Raw genomic sequence first — 6,000 nt, forward strand, 5'->3', positions numbered from 1 at the left:
GTACTCTTGCCTGGAAAATCCCATGGACGGAGGAGCCTGGTAGGCTGCAGTCCATGGGGTCACTGAGGGTCGGACTCGACTGAGCGACTTCACTTTCACTTTTCACTTTCATGCATTGGACAAGGAAATGGCAACCTACTCCAGTGTCCTTGCCTGGAGAATCCCAGGGACGGGGGAGCCTGGTGGGCTGCCGTCTATGGGGTCGCACAGAGTCGGACACGACTAAAGTGACTTAGCAGCAGCAGCCCTCCAACTATGCTAAGGACATGGTTCAGAGCTGTGCTGTCCGGCATGGTAGCCACTTGCCACATGTAGCTATTGAGCACTAGAAATGTGCTAAGTCTCAACTGAGATGTATTAAGTGAAAAGTACACTCCAGATTTCAGTTTCACATGAAAAAAAGCATGTAAAGCACCTCAATATGTTTTTTTAACCGATTATATGTTTACATAATATCTTGGATATCTTGATGTAAATAAAGTGTTATGAAAATCAATTTCACCCTTTATTTCTACCTTTTTAATGTGGCTACTAGAAAATTTAAAATTACATGTGTGGTTCACATCTGCGGCTTGCATTCTATTTCTACTGCACAGTGCTGGTCCAGAGAGCTTTAAATAACAAGCTACAGAGTTTAATCCCTTGAGGCTATGAAACACTATTGAATGCTTTTAAACCTAAGTGCTCGTGGTAGACTTGGGGAGGGGGCAGGAAACATAAACGAAGCTCTGTGTCAGGCGTGTGGGGGCCATCCATAGGGTCAAGACACTAGATGCGGCTGTCAATGTCAAAAGGCCGGCAAATGTCAAAGGGTAAGCGCGTTCAGCTGGAAAGTGTACAAGGTCTTTAGGAGTCCCACGCTGGGTGGAGAGAGGAGGAAAAAACCAAGAGCAGGGTGAGGTGAGGGAAGAGGAACAGCTGCAAGCACTGACGTGAGCCTGGATGACCAAGGTGCACTGCTCAGCGGACTAGCGAGCCCAACCCCAGTTTAGAGTTAGGTTAGATCTCATCTGGCTCAGTGCGAAGGGCTCCCAGGCAGAGGTGCCATTCAGGAGAACAAAATCGGTGTCCTCTTTAGCGATTCCAGATCTCTCTTTCTCTGTGCCAAGACCTCTGCCAGTAGGATCAAGTTCAGAGTAGGTAGGAGGCAGAAAGGAAGGCTACCAAAAGCTACAAGATAGCAATAAATTATAAAAGCAAACACCCAGACTCACAACACAGCCAACAAATATTTACTGGGAGTCTGCTGTATGCCTAGTCCTTGGCTCAGCTCTGGAGGTAAAGGAAACAAAACAGACATGGTCCTAAATCAAAAATTGTGGTGAGAACTATGACAAAAGAACAGGAAGTTCTGAGAGATTTGAGGGAGGATGGGAGTAGTGGGATGAGGTCATAAAGGAAAAGACTCTCTGAAGAAGTGACAATTTCATGTGAACCCTGAAGTCAGGTGGGTGAAGACCAGGGGGAGTAATGGCCCAGGCCAGGAGAGTGCTGTGTACAAAAACCTTAAGGCTAGAAAAGGCTTGGGTAATTCAGACAACTGAAAGAAAGGCTATGTAGTTAGAATGTCAAGAAGGCAGGGGGGTCATAAAAAAGGTGTGAGAAGGCTGGAGAGGCAGGCGAAGGCCAGATCTTGCACAACCTCACGGGATGGAAAATAAATCCCGAATTGGTCCAAGTGCAATGGGAAGCTGTGAGGGGTTCTGATCAGGGAAGTGGTCCAATCTTGGTGGGTTCCAAGTGTTCAGCCACCTATGCTCTGTCTGCTCAGCACCCTGAACAGAAGCTGGCTTGGGAGCAAAGGGGAAGGAGCCAGCATTTGTAGCTGAACAGCAACATACCTGGGGTCTGGGGTAACAGAGTGTAATATAAGGCCATTCAAGGGACTCCCCTGGTGGTCCCATGGTTAGGACTCCATGCTGCCAATGCAGGCGGCATGGGTTGGATCCCTGGTCAGGAAACTAAAACCTACATGCCGTGTGGCATGGCCAAAAGATAATGATAATAAGGCCCTTCAAGTTTTCCCTGGGGCTTCCCTGGTGGCTCAGACAGTAAAGAATCCATCTGCAATGCAGGAGACCTGTGTGTTCGATCCCTGGGTTGGGAAGATCCCCTGGAGAAGGGAACGGCTACCCACACTAGCATTCTGGCCTGGAGAATTCCATGGACTGTATAGTTCATGGGGTCGCCAAGAGTCGAACAAGACTGAGCGACTTTCACTTTCAAGTTTTCCAGGGTTGCAAGGTTGGGAGAAGGATGGCACTACCAAAAAGTATAGAAAAATCTGATGGCTGAGTTGATTTGGGAGACACTGGCTGGGAGGCACAACTCTAAACATACTGAGTATGAAGCACTAGGGAAGAATTCCAGCAGGTAAATATGGATGTTGTTTTAGAGAATGGAAGAGAGATCAGACATGGATACTGAGATTAACACACAGAGAAGTGACAGTTTAAATCCCAAAAGTAAATAACATTTTCAAGTAGTTGAAAACAGGGGAAAAAAAAAAAAAGTAAAACAAGCCTGAGTCTGATCCTCAGTGTTTCTCTCTGGGACGGAATTCAGGGCTCTTGAAAGGGACAGAGCATGAGGGAGTCTTTGGAGAGTGATGGAACCATTCTGTACCCTGACTGTGGCACTGGTTACATGAATCTGTACACGTGTTAACATTCAGAATGTTACTACATAAATAACAGAAATTTTCAAAATTAAAAAATTTACTTCCCAGGCTTATGAACTGCTCCGTTTAAGTATTCTTCCAGAACATGCCTTTAGCACATGAGCTATTCTCTTTACTGTCCCATTAAACTAAAACTGCTAAAATGAACCCTAAGTCATGACATTCTAAATTGTTTCTTAAGTCAACTAACATTTACTGTGCCCCTATGATATGTATCAAGCACCCTGCTGGATACAAAACTGAATGATGCCTGGTTCCTGGAAGGATTAACTGACAACAGCAACGTATCAGAGTGCAGACCTGCACAAAAGGCTCTGAAAGCCTTGACCCCTGAATTAAAGGCGCTTTAAATAGGGAAGAAATTAAAACAAAGCTTAGATGTAACACCTGCAAAAATGCTAATCTCTAAAAAATTAAGAATGAGTTTCATTAATTTTTAAGTTAGATATGAAGAACCTAATCATCAGTTACATTTCCCTTTTCCATCCCTTTCTGCTTCTCAGTGTCTTTCTGCATTTCTTCCTCTGGATAATTTGGGAGGGGGCGCAAAATGGAACATGCATAGGGTTTGAAATCAGACTGAAGACTAAACCGATGCCCTTTAACTTCCTAGCTTTACAGCTTTTGGAGGCGGTTTTTCCCATCCATGAAACAGTAATGATACCGACCTCACAGGCTTGAGGTTAGGACTAGGTAAAAAATATAAACAGGTTGACATAGGCAAAGCACGCCAAAAAAAAAAAAAAAAAAAAAATGTTAGCTACCGTTATCATTACCATTTGAACAAATGGCATTGTTCTGATTTAAAACATTTTTAAGTGCTTCCATTTGAATGAGGACAAAAATATTTCCCAACCCACCTCCCAAAGGGCATGACATTTATGTGCTACCTTAGAAAAGCCGCTTGGGAATTTCTTCTCCTTTAGTCCCATCAGAAACTTTTCTGCTCAAATATTTGGGACAAGCACTTAAAAAGAGTCAAGAACTAAAAAATTATTTTAAAGGCATCATATCATCACTGCATTCTAAGTGGAACAAACCAGTCTGATTCGTGTTCTGGATACTTGCCTTAGTGTATGGACCTACTACATTCACATCTCTCCTACTACCTACCTAGTGAGACAACGCACACGGTAGAGGTGTCAATGTGCTAAAAGTTCTGCTTTTTAAGAGCCATTTACATAACACTACCAAAAGCTAAACATAGTTCCAAAGCCACCCGAATCATTAGGAAACTATCATCCTATTGAAATTCCCCACAACTAGGAAGAAAACAGCTGCTATTGTTAAACCTTCACAAAATGCTAAAATGTAAGATTTCTATACATCTTATTTCTGTTTGCTTAACTGCTAGGGGAGCGGAACAGTAATTAACAACGTTTTATTCACTGACTATGGAGAAACATCTCTGGCTAATTTTGTTCTATATTTTGTCTATATTGTAAGCAAATGGCCAACTTGAATTCACCTTATGCCTGGCTTCAACCTTTAGCACAGAGGCTAAAAAGTAGTAGTGCAGCCGGCAGATATGTGAAAAGGCAGGGAGCCTGAAAAGACCTAGACTAATTCCTGGTGTTCAAATAACCGAGGATGGGCTGGGCCTTAAGGTCACCGACAAGAGGCTATACCCTTATTGAGAGTCTTCAGCCACTACACAGTGCATTTAAGCCCACTGTGGAAACCCACTAGTTTGAAACCCAGGGCGCAGGACCAGGGAATGGCAGAAAACACTTCTGACTGGTCGTCCGATGATAGTCCCCTCGCCCTCCTTTCCCTGGGGAAGAGTTAATCGACTCTTAGGTGCCCACACAGGCAGGGCTCCTGGGTGAGGGGTGGAGTTGGGACCCCCGGCCCGGGTTGGGCAGGGGAGCGCATTCACTCAGTCACGCGGGTCCTGCACACAGGTGGGGACCGGGAGGCTCCGAGGCCTGACGCCTCCCTCTGCCACCGCCAGGAAAGGGGCCCCGACGCGCCTCCGTGGGCCTCGGCTCTCCGCCGCGATGGGGACCCCTCCCGGCCTCGAGGTGCCCCGGCGACGGGAAGCGAACTCGACTAGACCGGCCCACCCGGAAGCCCTCCCCCAGCTCACACCTGCCGGCGCGTGACGCCCGCCGCCGCCGCCGCGCGCGCCCGCCCGCCCGCCGGCCCCGACCCGGCCATTCCGGGCGCCCAAGACCAGAGCGCGGACCTCGCCCGCGTCCCCCGCCCCGGGGTCAACCCACCAGACGCCCGCCCCGCGGAGCGCGCGCCCAACGCCGCCGCCCCCGCCGGCCCCGCGCGCGCTCACGCCCCTCCCGGCCCTCTCCCCGCCGCGCGCGCTCACTCGCGAGGACACGCACACGCTGCACCTCAGCTTGACAGGCCGGCCTCGCGCCGCGCGCTCCCGCGGACGTCCTCGCCCACCCGGCCTCCCGGCTCTGACTGGGCGGTGAGCGGGGGGAGGGGAAGGGCGGCGGTGGCCGTCGGTCCTCACTCACCGCCGAGCCGTGCCGGCTCCGAGTGCGCGGCGTTCCGCTGTGAGGCGATGCGTTGCGATGCGCGCGGTCCCCGCTCCTTCGCAGGCTATGGAGGCGACGTAGTAGGGGGACTGAGGGGCTCGGGGGAGGGGGTCAATCCCTCCCGCTTCACCTCCGAGAAACACGGGGACCCCAGAAACTAAAAACAAAATAAACAAACTTTCCCCTCCGCCTCCCTCCCCCAAAACCACAACACAAACACTCGGGGCCCCGCCCAGAGTCCCACTCCATTGGCCGCAGGGAGGATGCTGCCGGCCCTCACTGGCTGGCTTTTGTGCCCGTCAAGCTGCCGTTCCGCCCCTCCAATGCCTCGCCGCAGCCGCCGCCCCTCATTGGTCAAATGCGTTCCGTTTGACGAGCTAGGATTGGCTGAGCTCCCTGCGCCAATCATTCGGGGACACACCCCCTCAGCATCCCAGAGGCCGCTTCCTCGGTCGCGGACGCGGAGAAGCGAAGGGGAAACTAGAGCATGATGGCGGCCGAGCTCAGTTGGCGCAACCATTGTCTTTTTCCTTTTATTAGTTCATTAGTGCTTCGCCCTCGCACTGTTTCCCCTAAGCTCCTCTTTCCATCCAGTACTGCCTAATAACGGAATCTATACGTCTTGGCTCCTTGATTTATCCCCTCAGAAGTGCTGAGTGTGGGCTGGTTGTGGGTCATTGGACTGTCCGCATGTCACTCGTTAGTCAAATCTTCAAACTATTGGTGGAACGGCAAGAAAGCCCGTCCAACAACAAGGGCTAATGCCATTGGTTTGTCTCCACCAAGTTCTTTCCTGGTACTTTATTGGGCAGACAGGCGCGT

The 6,000-nt window shown here is 49.8% G+C and overlaps 1 protein-coding gene across 4 annotated transcripts in view; it reads right to left on the reverse strand.

The window, feature by feature from the left end:
* Nucleotides 1-5,390, reverse strand: part of TNRC6B (trinucleotide repeat containing 6B) — a 251,526-nt gene extending 246,136 nt beyond the window's left edge. For 3 of the 4 annotated variants that reach the window (XM_027540719.1, XM_027540716.1, XM_027540721.1), the window contains exon 1: nucleotides 5,158-5,390. The gene's annotated coding sequence lies outside the window, so the exon portion shown is untranslated. The remainder of the gene's footprint in view (nucleotides 1-5,157) is intronic. The other variant, XM_027540717.1, reaches the window with a different exon arrangement.
* Between the last annotated feature and the right edge of the window lie 610 nt (nucleotides 5,391-6,000).

The sequence above is a fragment of the Bos indicus x Bos taurus genome, chromosome 5, assembly GCF_003369695.1.
Source record: "Bos indicus x Bos taurus breed Angus x Brahman F1 hybrid chromosome 5, Bos_hybrid_MaternalHap_v2.0, whole genome shotgun sequence".
Lineage (NCBI taxonomy): Eukaryota > Metazoa > Chordata > Mammalia > Artiodactyla > Bovidae > Bos > Bos indicus x Bos taurus.